We start from the raw sequence: 16325 nt of genomic DNA, 5'->3' as shown, positions 1-16325 counted from the left end.
AACACTTTTTGATCATTCATCAATTTAGGAAGTTCTAATGGCTCTACGAAGTTGCAATATCCTTTTAGGTAGATGAAGTCGTGGAACTATAAAGAACGAAATATTATTCTTTAAAGGCCTTATTAATATCTGTCGCAGAGGTAAATTTATTGCCTCCAGAAGACTTCACTGAAGGAATGGTGGGAAAAAAACTCTCAGTTTTATGTATCTGGCAAGAGATTCCCTGCCTTGTCTCTTGACACAAATTATGTCTGTCTTGCCCTGAATAAGAAAACTCTACCTTCTGTGAAATAATAGTATTGTAACTATATTTTAGTAAATTCTCTAAGACCATTGGATGACATTCAGCACTTCAGCTCTGTTTCAGCACTTTTAATTCTCTTACACCATGAATTCCTGTAACATGATCTTTTTAATGAATGAGGCATATTATTGATCCGCACCCTAAGAACTGCCTTAAGTGCCTCCCATGCCACACGCACAGAGGACACTGAGGACCAATTGTCCTCCACAAAAACATTAACTACTGTCTTTAACATTTGTTGAAATGATGTGTCCTGCAGAAGGGATGTATTAAAGCGCCATCTATATGATTTTCTCTATAAGCCTGATCTGAAACAAAGATGTCAGCCGAACGCAGGATTCTTGCCAGAATGCATCAGGGACTGTCACCCGCTCTGGGAAGCAGACCGAAAGCTCTGTGTTCTAGTTTTCCTCAGCTCACGCGTTCTATTTCAAGATGATGGCCCGCTTTGTCTAACAAATTCGGAATAAGCCCATCCAGAAACATGTCTTGACCTTCCTTTCCCTCTGGGATTCCAACGAAACAAACATTATTATGTCTGCTTTGATTTTTCTTATCCTCTCATTTTTCCCATACCTGATCCATATCAGTTTTGGTGGCCGACGAGTTAATCTCCAGCTCTTTTCCGGCTGCTTCCAGAGACTCAATTCTCTTTTCAACCTCGTCCAATCTTGAGATCAGGGAGGAAAGTTTTGCCTCCATAGATGTGTTCGCTCAACTTATTTCCACGAGGCCCTCTATGTCAGTCAAGATTTTCTTTAGCACTGCATAAATGTTAGCAATACCTTGGCCTACATCCTGAGGCGTGCTGTCATTCCTAGCCAGACCCCCTCCATCTTGCTCTTGAGAGGTGTCAGACGTGTGTGACTGTAAATGCTTTTTAATGTCCTGGCGACAGACTGACAATTTCGAATTCTTCGACATCCTACACTACCCACGCAGTTTATTGATGTTGATTGAAAGGATAATTGTAGCAAAGTGTAGCTGAAAACGGCACTAGAAAAGTGTAGCGGAGGGCGCCACTCGCATAGCATCACATAGCATAGCAGAACATATACTGTACATATAACAACTATCAAAGCTACTGAACCCAACAGAGTAAAAAACGTAATCTGTATTTAATGTAGTCTGGGTTGCATTTTTTTTATCTTCGTTCACAGTTTTGTTCATGATTTTTAAGTATAAGGGCATGCATCAAGTGCCATTATTTTTTATGTTGATGTTGTGGCATGGAGGGAGAGTGGTAAGGCTTGTCACCTGGGCTTTATTACTCTAACACCTGTCTCTCATTTTAGTGATGGTGGAGGGAGACCTGATAAGGCACGCCAGAGCATCGGAGTGAGAGAGAGAGTGGCAAGAGAGCTGGTGGCCGAATGACTGGCAACAATAACTACATAGTTATATGAGAGACTGTTAAAAAGACCCTGTTTGAGGTGGCCACTGAGAGACATGTTTTTTTTTTTTTTTGTTCAACTGTCTCCTGACTCCTCCATTGCCCATGAAATTAAATCCTTTACAGATGTCAACAACAAAATATACAGAAAGTTTTTTCTCTCTCCCCTTTTGAAAAAGTTGATTAGCTTGTTTATTTATATGAGCCTATTATAATTATTATTGTGTTTATTTCATATATCAAACATAATTCAAATATCAAACATCATTCAAACAGAACACAGATTACAAAGGAGGAAAACTTTGTCCATAATTTGCCCATAGGTCTTGGGGGTCCAAGCTTTAAAGCCCTTTATGAACTTTCCCTTACAGCAGTGTTTCCCAAACTGGGGTACACGTACCCCTGGGGGTATGTAAGGTGACAATGGGAGTACGTGAATGACATTCTGAGATTTACCGTTCTTTCAATTTCATCACAGTCTAAAATAACATTCAAACCCAGTTTGTGTATTTCTCAATGTCAAAAATAATTTTATGTGCCCTCTAGTGTAGGAACACCAAATGGTTGTGTCATTAAGGTCAGAAAAATATGCAATGAAATAACCCGATATTTTAAAGAATGCATTTACTCATGCGTTGTGCGTCACACGTGTATCTTTTTTCATCAGCCCAGTGCTAGGTGAAGTAGCTGAGTGATAACAAGTAAAATATCAGTCATCAACAATTTTAATTTAGTTTTTTTTTGCAGTTTAAAAAGTAATTTGTATTTAAGGTTAGATGAATAGGGAGTTTTGATTCTGATGGTATAAATTAATTAGCATTGATGACCGGTGTCAGACATTCCTCAGCACTAATTTTCAATCACATTTGCTCGCACGGTAGAGACCTGTTTTTACATTATTGCATTATGTTTGCAGCTAATGAGTTCAACCTTGCTAACAGTGTCAAACATCATAAATTATCAGACCAAACATCAGTAGTCCAACCAAAGGCCTGTCTTTGGACAATAAAAGGGTCATTGGTCAGCAAGGCCCCCTCAGCATGACCTTCTGAACTTCCACACAGAGTTAAAGCAGACTTTTCCTTCAAAGGTTTCCAAAAGTTCATCAGATTTTCACCACTCTAATACTAACACATTTCATCTTAATCCAGGAACATAATCCACAGTCAAATTACTTTACTGATTTAACCTTTTAAAATTTAAAGAATGCATTTAAATCCACGATTTATACAATACCTAGGCTTGCTAGGTAATTCTGACAATTGCTTTGATCTGTGGTAATATATATAACTGACAAATTAATGATTATAGCCTGATATACCTCTTTAAAATGTGTGTAATGTTTTATCCATGTTGTATAACCCATGAATTAACCAGTATTATTTGTAACCAGGGATTTTCATGTTTTGTTACCTACACGTATAATATCCATGAAAGAATGTCAAGTTTAGTATGTAAGCGTTCACTGGTGTATGCAGAGAAAGCTGATGACAACGAATATCATGTCTCTTGTACCATTCTCAAGATGGTACAAGAGACAAAAAGTTCATGATTAAATATGCACTGTTTTTGAGCGTGAAATTTGTAAGACAAAAAAAAAGGACCATAAAATCAACTGTCGGAAAGGACAGCCCAGTCAACCATGTCACTCTGAAAAGTTCCCTCTGATTGGTGCAGGACACCTTTGGGGATGCGGCCAATTTCAGTTCAAATGTTTCCAAACAGGAAGAGGGCTTCTTCTCTCTTCTTTCTCTTGTTGTCTCTTCCCTTCTGCACTCTCTGCTCTGGCTCTTCCCTCGTGGTCTTCTCTGGATCTCTTCAGAACCAGATCGATGTGAGGTCCAAGGAAGCTTGGGACTCGAAGTCCCGAGGAAGCCTCTCGATCTCTACGGTTCAGATAAGGCCTCGCTTCAAAGCCAACCTCATCATTCATACAGACAATAACTAACCGATCTTACAGAGGTCAAAAACATCTCTACACTTTGCTCAAAGTGTTGGTGTATTAGTTCAATATTTTGGGTAATCCAATAGTAAATCGATGTAGACTCAAATAAGGATAAATGGTTCTTAAGGCATTCAGTTCATTTTCACTGTATTGATCATCTATTTCACATTCTGTCACTCTTCTCACCAACCTGTCTCATGTATATATGTGTTAGATTAGATTTATGTTTAGAATAGCAATAAAGTTTGTCTCTGTTCAAAAATTTGACTGTGGTATATTTTTATAAATTATCTCATCCCTGTTTCTAAAAGATTTAGCTTCAAAGCTGTACATAAATATGTGTGATATTATTTTCAATAAGCCATGAGAATAATAGTATTCCAAAGTTAATTAATCATAATTCCCTTATTAAATCTAATTCCTTACAGTAGAAATTGTGAGCGGATACAACGAGACATTGTATTACAATTTTAATGGTGGAGAATTTTATTCAGACAAGTAATCTTGTTATTTGTCATTTATCTAATTTATAATGGTTGTCGAACGCAACTAATTCCATTATATATTACATTCCATAATAATGTAATATAAGGACAGTTTAATTTAGTTCATAGCTAACACATTATTTAGACCCTAAATTCCCTTACATATAATGGTTTGAGAATGAGGACACATTAACGGTTCCCTTCTAAATATAGCATACCAAATACCTTTACATATAATTGTGTGAGAATGAGGGCACTTTAACAGTTCCCTTCTAAATTCATCAGTACCAAATATCCTACAACTGCCATTGTTGTAATAAAAATAGGTCTAATAGATTCTAACTAAGATTATTTGGTCACTGTGGCAGCGGGGTGTGGTCAAGTGCCCGTCCAGAGAGAGGGAAGCGGTAAGGGCACTTACACCTGAGCTAAATTATGTCTAATTTAGCTCTAATTCCAGTGAGCATGGGGAGAGTGGAAAAAACAGCATTCTCCACGCCGTTCAGATTGCACCAATTCGTGACTCTTCCGTTCGGCTTGTTTGGGGTCCCGGCTACGTTTCAGCGTCTAATGGACCGTATTCTCCGGCCGCATTCGGCTTACACTGCTGCCTATTTAGATGACATCATCATTTATAGCAATGATTGGCAGCGGCACATGCAACATCTGAGGGCGATTCTGAGATCGCTGAGGCAGGCGGGGCTCACAGCAAACCCCAAGAAGTGCGCGATTGGGCGCGTGGAGGTATGGTATCTGGGGTTCTACTTGGGCCACGGCCAGGTGCGTCCCCAAATTGACAAGACCGCGGCGATTGCGACCTACCTGAGACCCAAGACCAAAAAGGGGGTGAGGCAGTTCCTGGGGCTGGCTGGCTATTACAGGAGGATTATACCTAATTATTCGGACGTCACCAGCCCGCTGACTGACCTCACTAAAAAAGGGGCTCCAGACCCAGTCCAGTGGTCGGAGCAGTGCCAACAGGCGTTCATGCAGGTTAAAGCCGCACTTTGTGGGGGGGCCACTTTTACATGCACCTAATTTCTCTCTCCCTTTTCTATTACAGACAGACGCTTCAGACAGAGGGCTGGGGGCCGTACTCTCGCAGGTGTTGGAGGGGGAAGAGCGCCCGGTGCTGTACATCAGCCGTAAGCTCTCCTTGAGGGAGACCAAGTACAGCACCGTGGAAAAGGAATGTCTGGCCATCAAGTGGGCGGTCCTCACGCTCCAATACTACCTGCTGGGACGGGCCTTCACCCTCTGCTTGGACCACGCCCCACTCCAAAGGCTTCACCGCATGAAGGATAGTAACGCCCGGATCACCCGGTGGTATCTGGCTCTCCAGCCTTTTAAGTTCAAGGTGGTCCACAGACCGGGGTTGCAGATGGCTGCCGCTGACTTCCTAACCAGAAATGGGGGGGGGAGTGGTAGGCAGGCCGGATGGCTCCCTGGCCTGAGTCGGGCATTGGGGGTGTGGTCAAGTGCCCGTCCGGAGAAAGACCCACGCCACCAACACTTGAGAGAGAAAGTCTGGGAGTGAATTGATTGTTAAATTAAAAGCTGTGTAAGATTACAATAAAATATTTGCCTTGAGAGGAGCTACTCGCATTCGTGTACTCCTTAACTACAGAACGCGTTACAGTCACACTTTAAATTCGGTACAGAACACAGTTCAATATTCGGTGTGTAACAACTATGCACTAACAATAAAATATAATGTATTTACTGTGTAACTACATGTTGTTCTGCAAAATTCTCACAATTAGTGATTCACATTAGCTGCTTCTGAGGTTGAGGTATTGGTAGGTTTAGAAGTAGGGTTAGGGGTTAGAGTCAGGGGTAAGTTTAACAGTGTAAAAAAATTTAACTACAAATGTAACTAAATGCAGGTACTTTAAATCTAAGTACTATACATTAAATAAAATGCTTAAGTGAGAGTGGTGGTGGTGTAGTGGGCTAAAGCACATAACGGTTAATCAGAAGGTCGCTGGCTCGATCCCCGCAGCCACCACAATTGTGTCCTTGAGCAAGACACTTAACTCCAGGTTGCTCTGGGGGGGATTATCCCTGTAATAAGCGCACTGTAAGTCGCTTTGGATAAAATCGTCTGTCAAATGCATAAATGTTAAGTACATTGTAGTTAAAGACATCTAACATAAAGTGGGACCAATAATTTAATATGAAATGTTTTTTTTTTTTTTATTACACAGTTACTGTTACTACTGTAAAACTGTACTACTGTTTTTTTGTCTGCGGCACGATATAGAGGGAAGTCTGTGCAACCAATGGGTGTACACCTGTGAACAGAGCAGATTATTGGTGCAAGTGGTCACGTGATTTAATGTGATGCAAACATCGTATTGCAGATGAGAAGCATATTTAGCACGTACAAAAAGCCAAACTATAGAGATTATTCTTGCATTTGCCTCAAAGGTCTGAAATGTCGCTTGGGCAGCAACTAGTTTCAATGGAGTAAGAACTATGGAACTGTTTTTTCCACGACCCTATACGAACAAGTCAAGAATATTGTTAAACCAAATTTCAGCAGCATAATTTCCCTGCTGCTGAATGCATGTAGAGGAAAAACAGATGTCACTGAGTGTTTAGCTAATATTTCTGTTTTTCTGACAGTAAGGAAGCTGTTATAACAAAGAGAAGTCAAATTCTGAGGTCATTTTTAGCACATCACATAATATGAAGACCAAACATTTAAAATTGCCCACTTTGTTACAAGCAGAGACTTGTAGGAATGGTTTTACTAATACTCATTGAGACCATACACAATCATTTAAACACTACTGCATATCTAGAGCTGCAATGATACTTTATATCCCATCATTCCTTTAAGAGTTACATCATTAATGCAGAGGGAGAGAGAGAGAGCTTCACCACACATCAGATTTATTATTGGTGGCAGATTTTTACATTTTTTAACTCTTGACAGCTGTTTTTCTTAACCTGCGGTGATTTGGATCCCTCTGTACCAAATCAACCAAGACAGCCAAATAAATGTTGAGTTACTGTAAAGAACAAAGGTTAAGCATAAAATTTTCACAATTTTTTTTTTATTTACGTATGTAATACGAAGCCTAATCTAAACATGTGCGCTCCATCTAGTAACAGTAAGACTATTTTCAGTAGAGCTTATATGCAACTAACATTTACATCCCAGAGGCAAAAACGAATGCGTCAGTAAGTTTTGCTGCTCATCAAGTGCATTCTTGAATTTATGACATTAAGGATAATGCAATAAGGAACCTTGGAATGGGTATTAGCTCCCTAAAATGCGATTGCACTAATGTGAAAATGACTGTCTCCCACCCTCAACCCACTTATCAGCTGGCCAATAAATAAAGCCAGAATTAAGACCATCCGACCAAAAATGTCCAACTGGAACTCTGCTGTCTGACAGTCACATTGTTTTAAAGACAGTAATTCACATCTTATGCACAATTTTCTTATTTCTCCTAATTACAAATAAATAAGATTAAAAGGGACTGCATCGCTTGCATGGTAAATAGATGAATGCCTGATTTCCTGAAATGATTTGAATCTGTGGCAATGTCATAAACAAGAACCATGTCTGCTGCTTTTACTAGATCTTATCATCAGTGTTGGGGAGTAAAAAAGTAGTGACATTACAAATTTAAATGTAAAGAGTGCATTTTATTTTTACGCAAAAAGTCCTTACTTTTGCATTTTATTCTATACGATAATGCTAATGGTGCAATTTTATTTTCTGTTTTGTGAGTAAAACATGCTTTCTTCCGTGCCACGGCTCACACTATTTTAACAACATTTTTCAGTAGCATGTCAACAGTACAGCTGTTTTCTAAAGAATGTGGCTTTTACAGTAACAACATACATAGAATTTGTGTGTGGTGAGAAAATTATTTAGATTTGTGTTTTTAGTATTACACTGTATTGAACACATGCTTTCTCAACATGATCACATGGGAAGTCGGCATGTTGTTTCCGAGAGTTCCCTACATTAGGATTGGCCACATTATGCCGACTCACTGACTCCAGTGTGTTTACCTTCCCTTGTGGCGCAACCAAAAGCGTGTTGCCTCAGTGGCGTGGGAGACCAGGATTCAGATCCTGCATTCTGTAAAACCAGGAAGTATTTGCGTATGCATAATCAGTGAAAAGTGCGATTTGGAGGTTGCCTTTGTCCCTCTCTCAGTATATTTTTACTCCACTGATGGCAGGTTTGGGTTGGGGAGTTCAGTTTATAAAATATGCACTCGTCTTCACTGTTTTACAGCCTATATAGCTGAAAACAACTCACTTCACAACTCGCTTTAGGTGCCCCTCCGTGGAAATTACAACCAGAAAAAAGAAGCACTCACAAACCCAAGCTCACAAGCTCATATACCGAACAACACTTACCGATTTGGCCACTGGGGGCACTGTTTTGTATTTCAGGAAGCGCAGACCGATTTTAGCTTGAGAAATCAACCTACTGTTTTGGATTTCACTGTGAGACCAGTCTGGCTTTATACCTAGTGTAACTGAGCTAATAATAAAACTAAATCCCATCAATTGTCCCCTCCCTCTTGTGTGTTGCGTTGGAAAGTCTGATTCATTCTAATGAATTGCTTAGTGCTTGAAAATCGATTCACCAATTCCAGTCCCTGTGTGGCCTTTTAAGTATTTTATATATATATATTAATATATATATTACCTTAACACTGTTGTTCATTACTTTGTTTCCAACTCACTCATATAAGTTAGGGTGTATTCAAGTTTATTCAAGTATATATATATATATATATATATATATATATATATATATATATATATATATATACTCAATTTAAATGTATCTGTTCATATTTAATGCTATCAACCTTTGTTCGTTCAAAAACCTGTTTATTCATTCAAGAACCCCTTATCTTGCCTGAAAAACAGGGCTCTGCTCTGATAAATTCATTGATTAGATATATAGATATAAATAGCCCCTTTACCTAAATTGAATGTATTTAGCTACTTTTGATAGTATTGTGTAGTGTAGCTATATATTTCAAAAGAGAAGTGTGACTTCAGTTGAACTACAGTTCTTGAAATGACGTATGGCTTGTAGCTTGGTAAACAACAGTTTGAAAACTGCTTATAATCCGGTTGGATATTACTGAAAAAGACAAGTAGCTAACAAAGCCTCACCAGTGTTTGTCTCCTATTAGTAGGCTGGAATTCAGCTAGGAGTAATTACATTTTCAGGCATTTACACTTAACATCAGTATCCATTTTAGCTGACAATATGTTTTTGTAGCAAGGGCCTTGCATAACTCTCTGTATGCTCTGATTACTTATACAAAACAGCAACTTCTTACTCCATAGCGGTAAAGAGATCAGTATCTTGCCAGTTGTGCACTACGTAATGCCAAGGGCAATTTCTCCTCATTAAAATTCAGACACCTCAATTTAATTCTAGTTAATTAACGTCAGTCTTGGATGAGAGATTACAAGTATCCAATATTACTGTAAAAACCAAAGACTCAGTGTTTAGCACAGAGTAAAAACCAAAGACTCAGTCTTTAGCACACAGGTGCATGTGACAGATATTTAACCATACTATCGGATGGGCACTCACTTATGGGAGAGTTAAAAAGTCATTAACTTCCCTACTCTGCAATTCGCCTCTATAAAAGTTTAGCTGTCAGGAGACAGTAAAAAGCCAGGGAGAGCTGCTCTTGCCCATGTTTGACACAGCCCTAAGGAATGCCAAAAACCTCTTGCCAACCATCCAAATGAGGAAATGTCAAAAACACACACCCAAAGGCTGAAACAGGACAAATGTGCCTGAAAACAGGAGGCACTCGGGTATACTCAAGCGAGACAGAATGTCTCTTCCTTAATGTGTACACCAAACTGAATGCAATGACCTGTTCTGAGTCATCCAGACTGTGCATGAAAGAAAATCCTCAAGTGCATTTCAAATGTAACAAATCTAGTCGACTACACTCTTATTAAAAAATATTAAGGGAATCTGTGAGAAGTTCAAAAACCTCAACAGAACTGAAAAATAAGAAATGCTATTTATTCAATATCCCATTTGAAATTGCAACACACCTTATTCAGTTCTGGAGCATAAATGGTAGGTTCAGGTTTGGTCCGTACTGACCAAAAATTTTAAACATTGCCATCAGTGGCCAAAGCGAGTGTTGTTGGGCATATGGGCATGTGTGAACTCCATTTTACAGGTGTAATGTCTACGGAGGTGCTTTAAAAGCAAGTTGTCAAGCAAGTTGCTTTCAACTCTACAGGTAGTAATACAGTGAATATTAATCTTAATTAATAAGATAATAAGTATCTGCTGAGGTAGTTTATTTACTGAATGTACTGAATCAAGCACTGTCTGCAACATACTTCAAACAAATCTTCAAGATGGATGACTAATGAGCATGAACAGATAGAGAGGAGAACATTTCAAACATGTGAGGTTTGACTCCCGATGGAATGTGTGAACTTTAGCTATTAAGTGAAAGATTCCTTGAACAATCTGACACACATCAAGCATAAAGTTTTCAACAGATACTACATGTGTTGAGCTGAGGGATTTGTTTGAACCACAAGAAACGGAGACCAGTCAGACATCCTCAAGCCTCAAGTCTGAAGGATTTCGAGAGCTGCTTTGATGTGTGCTGAAAATCATCCCTTGCTGAGAAATGAAAAAAAGAAGAAAAGAAATGATCGTGAACGACAACTTGGCAACTGAACTTTAGCTAAGTCCTTGTGCAGGCTATATTCATAAAACGCTGGCATTCGTTTCAGTCCTTCTCGGAATAGAAAACAACTTGTGAAATGTTAAACACCATTTTGCTCATTTGGCTAACACAGCAAATTACTGCAAAACGTTGATGCTAATGAATGTTTTGCCACAACAATTTTTATTTAACTGCACTGTTAAACAAGCATTTGGCAAACTACTTCACATTATCCAAACCAAAATTTGATGTCATTCGACCCTGGGTGCGCACCAAAAGTGCTAGTATGAAAGCACCCTTATTGAACATGTTTGCTTGCGAGTTCTAACACCGATTATGCTATATAAGATGACAACGTGTGTGTGGTCATGAAAACGAATTAAAAAGGCATTCCTTGGGGGCATGTGTAGCTCAGTGAGTAAAGACGTTGACTACCACCCCTGGAGTTGCGAGTTCAAATCCGGGGCATGCTGAGTGTCTCCAGACAGGCCTCCTAAGCAACCAAATTGGCCCGGTTGCTAGGGAGGGTAGAGTCACAAGGGTTAACCTCCTCATGGTCGCAATAATGTGGTTGTCGCTCTCGGTGGGTCGCATGGTGAGTTGTGCATGGTTGCTGTGGAAAATAGCGTGAAGCCTCCACATGCACTATGTCTCTGCGGTAATGCGCTCAACAAGCCACGTGATAAGATGCGTTTGACAGTCTCAGACGCAGAGGCAACTGAGATTTGTCCTCTGCCACCTAGATTGAGTCACTATGCCACCACGAGGGGAGAAAAAAAGGCATTCCTTTACATTGAAAGGTCTGATTTTTGGTAGCAATCAGGGTATTGGTGTGCATGTAAACAGGCTCAATTCTTGCATTCAAACACAGCTATTTCATTTGGAGGCCTTACTAGGCAAATACTGATATGCCAATAATTCCGATTAATTCTATTAATTATATAATTTCAGCATATAAAATTAATAAGATAGAAAAAAATTACTGTAATACAATTGTATTTCATTAATATTATTTTAATGGATAATATTAGCTGCAATGAAAAGCAACCAACAAGTGTACAACATTCCTACTGTACATGGAGACTCCTTCAATACTGTTTAAATAGCATCCCAGGTGAATACCTCATTAAATTGGTTGAGAGAATGCCAAGGGTATGCAGCGTGTGACTACTTAGAAGAAGCTAAAATATAAGATCATTTTGTTAAAACATTTTGTGGTTATTGCATCATCCCATTGCATTGTGGTTATTGCATAATTCAATTTGTTATTTCATAGATTTGAAGACTCACTATTTTTCTAAAATGTGGAAAATAGTTATTATAAAGAATGTGTATGTGTGTGCAAACTTTTGATTGCTAGTGTAAAACTAATCATTAGATATTCCCCAGGAAAGTGATGTGGACAAGAGTCATACATCTCACAGGGCCTAAATTACAGCTCTTTTTTTCCATCAACATTCAGACAATGAATGTGGAGAAATCTGAGATGACACCACAAATGAATGATAATCATTACCATACTATTAAATCCAGCTTTTTCACTTTACCTTTCAGTCTGTGCGAGTCATACTGAGTTTTTTATTCTTCTTGTGTTCGAGGGGAAATGGATGTAGGGTTTTTACAGTTGTAAGTACTTAAAGGCAATTATATTCTTGGCCTTGTTTAATGAACGTGCAGCTCCCCTTCCCCATTCCTCCTCATTTATGGCCCTAATTGGAAAAACATTTTCATCTACATGGCAACCTCCATACCTTGGCAGACAATAGTTATAGGCCAGCGTTGCAGCAGTCATAGAAACCATAAAAAATCCAGACAGAAGTCGTCTGACGGCATGTGTTAAATGTGTGTGGTACCTATACATGTGTACCTTAGCTTTTCTTTTTGGATGCATAAATGTGTGTGTACTGACCACACCCAGCATGATGTGAACTATAAGCCAGCAGAAAGTCCATTTGGAGATAAGGGAAGGAGGGCAATGATGTGGCATCTGTGCCAAGCTCCACAGTGGGCACAGGAAGATACACTAGAACCTAGTTTCCAGCAGTTGGCTTTCCCAACCTAAACACACACACACACACACACACACACACACACATACAAAGAGTAGCTAACTACACAGCAATAAACAAACACGCACATGCTGATGAAATACACTACAAACCACAATCAGATTACACACGGTTTTCTTTGTTAGTAATGATAGTGGAATATGAATGTTATTGAACAAAAATAAAAACAGCATGCTAATCAAAACACTACAAAAGGCCTGTATAACATTTCTAAATGATTCCACATGCAGTAGTGTCTTAATTCCTGCCATTCACAAAGCAATTCTACTTAACAAAGGGTTCCCACACCTTCTGGCCTATACAAGTGTGATTACAGGATAATGGTTTATACAAATCTGGCCAATTAAATATTTTTGACCTGAGCATAGCTAAAGAAAAATGTATATTCACTAAGGAAATTTCAATGGCACTTTACAATAAGGTTGTGCATGTTAAAGGGGTAGTTCACCCAAAAATGAAAATTCTCTTATCATGTATTTACCCTCATGCCATCACAGATGTGCATGACTTTCTTTCTTCAGCAGAACCAAACAAAGTTTTCTAGAAGAATATTTCAGCTCTGTAGGTCCAAACAATGCAAGTAAATGGCGAACAGGCCTTTGTAGCTCCAGAAATCACATAAAGGAAACACAGAAGTAATCCAAATGACTCCAGTGTATAAATTAATATGTTCAGAAGCATATAATAGGCTTTCTCTGAAGAGAGAAAGTCATACACATCTGGGATGGCATGAGGGTGAGTACATGATGAGAGAATTTTCATTTTTGGATGAACTATCTCTTTAACATTAGTTAACACAATAACTAACAGGAACCAGCAAATTTCTACAATTTCTACAAATTTCTATATCGCAGGACACTGAAGATGTCTTTGGCATGGAGACAATGGTGGTGGCCTTGAAGCACGTTGGAACGATGGCGCTGCTCAGAGAGATGTTGAAGATGTCGGTAAGAACATCTGCCAGCTGGTCTGAACATCCTCTGAGCACTCTGCCAGGAATGTTGTCTGGTCCAGCAGCCTTCCGTGGGTTGACTCTACATAGAGTTTTCCTCACATCTGCCGTGGTAAGACAGAGCACCTGGTCGTTGGGAGGAGGGGTGGTCTTCCTCGCCACCACGTCGTGCTGTGCCTCAAACCGAGCGTAGAAGTCGTTCAGCGCATCTGGAAGGGAGGAATCTTTGTCACAGGCAACTGATGTTGTCCTGTAGCTGGTGATGGCCTGGATGCCCTGCCACATGCGCCGCATGTTGCCGCTGTCCTGGAAGTGACTGTGGAGCGTGTGCACACTTCGCCTCTCTGATGGCCCGGGACAGTTTGGCCCTTGCTGTTCTTAGGGCCACCTTGTCACCTGTTCTGAAGGCAGAGTCTAGGGTCCTCAGCAGCGCACGCACCTCCGCAGTCATCCACGGATTCTGGTTGGAGCGTGTGGTGATGTTCTTGGAGAAAGTGACATCACCAATGCACTTGCTGATGTAGCTGATCACTGATAAACTGGTCAACTAAATAAAGTGAAGCTTTCAAGCAGAGAATAGAGTTAACATAACAAAATATACCATCTTCCATCGTGGATCAAAACCAGTCCAGGGTACTCTCCATTTGGTCGAACCACTTCCACTTTTCCTTGATGGTTCTGTAGTCACTTTTAAGAGACTTTCGTTTCGCTCATTGCTAACGAGTGGACCGTCTGCACCTTGTTTTTTGCCCACAGCATGGTTTTGCACACAGCCATTTCTTTTTTCACAATTCAAAAGTTGCGTGAACAAATTCTACTTTTATTGCTGTTGCTAACTTTAAAACTAGCGGGTTGATGTTGCGTGTCGGAAATCCAGTGATACTGGTAGTGACGATTCTCCCTGACCAATCAGTGATCTGGAGGATTTTGACGTCACATTTTAGTATTGGATCGGCTCGCTTGGAACCTCGACCGAGGTGGTACTAAAAAAGTATCAGGTACCAGGTACTGTCCACAGTGGAAAACCCCAAAAATGAGAGTAGAGTCGAGTTGAGTCGAGTTGTACCATGCAGTGAAAAAGCCCCATAAGAGATTGATTAATCACAGCAGACTGGACTTTTCAAAAAGGGGGGCTTTAAAGAGACAGGAACTACAACAGTGCATTTCAGACAGAGGGTAAGAAGAGGTGCTGTAGCAATGTACAGTGTAAGAAAAAGAATGTGTTTTTTTTTACATTAAAGCATGTAAACCTATTCTAGTAGATTACTGGAGTAAAATAATTGTATTTTTTAAAAATGGTTAAACGGAAGAAAGACATGGGTTTGGAATGATATGAGTGTGAGGCCACGTCCACACTAATATGTTTTCATTTGAAAATGCATCCTTTTCTCTATGTTTTGATCTTCCATCCACACTGAGACAATGTTTTGACAGTGATAACTGAGCTTTTTGAAAATTATCTCCCAAGTGGATAAATTTGAAAATGCCATATTCACATTGTAGTGTGGACTGGGAAAACAGATATATCTGAAAACTATCACAGATTTGTTGTCATGTGACGCTGTCATGTGATCGATTCAATCAAAGCAATCAAGATGTTGGCCCTGTTGTAGCAGCACTGTTGTGCCTGAAATTCATTTTGATATCGTTGTTAAAGATAACTTAGTACAACATTCACACTGCATTGGTGGAATTGGTGTTCAGTGACAGAACACAAGGACAACTGCGCATGCGCAGTAAGGGGATTTAACCATTTTAATATGTTTCAGTGTGGTCGAGCAACTTTTGGGAAATGCTTAAAAATGACGATGTTGACAGAGAGTGTTTCGAGAAAAAAAATAAGTATCCGGATTAATGTAGATGTAGATTGAGTAAATAATGACAGAATTAAAATTTGGGGGTGAACTATGCCTTTAAAAGTAGGTGTGGTGAGCATTCGTCTGGAGAGAGAGGACGCGGTAAAGGTTTTCACTGAGATGAATTTCTGGTAATTGCTGTTTCTTTATTCACAGTGAGAGATGGGGGAAATAAAAGGGGCCTGACATCAGAGTGAGTGAGTGAGAGAGAGAGAGAGAGAGAGAGAGAGAGAGAGAGCGCCGAGCCGAGCCGAGCCAGCACATGTGTGTGTGTGTGTGTGTGTGTGTGTCAGTACAGCCAACATTTGAGTTTATGTCTGAACATTCACTGTTACGCAGTAAAGCGAATACGTTTGTGTATAAATAAATGTACCTTTGAGTTGAATTCGCCATCTCCCATTTCCTCATTCCTCGAATCTGTTCCATATTATAACTTTTAATATTATGAATCAGTATGAACAGTGGTATACTTATAAATAGCATTAATATTAATATAAATAACATGAATACAACCTAAACCATGATTAATGTAAAACTGTTCTTGGTTAGGTCATAAACTCTAATGCATTCATGTTAATGTCCAGAACTTATTGAAAAGTTTAACAGAAATTTCT

At 39.5% G+C, this 16325-nt stretch overlaps 1 pseudogene; it reads right to left on the bottom strand.

The window, feature by feature from the left end:
- LOC127633325 (lipase maturation factor 1-like) overlaps positions 1-16325 on the bottom strand; it is a 44898-nt pseudogene that overhangs the window by 23747 nt on the left and 4826 nt on the right.

The sequence above is a fragment of the Xyrauchen texanus genome, chromosome 40 (assembly GCF_025860055.1).
Source record: "Xyrauchen texanus isolate HMW12.3.18 chromosome 40, RBS_HiC_50CHRs, whole genome shotgun sequence".
NCBI classification, from domain to species: Eukaryota; Metazoa; Chordata; class Actinopteri; order Cypriniformes; family Catostomidae; genus Xyrauchen; species Xyrauchen texanus.
This window is presented reverse-complemented; position numbering and strand designations above follow the sequence as displayed.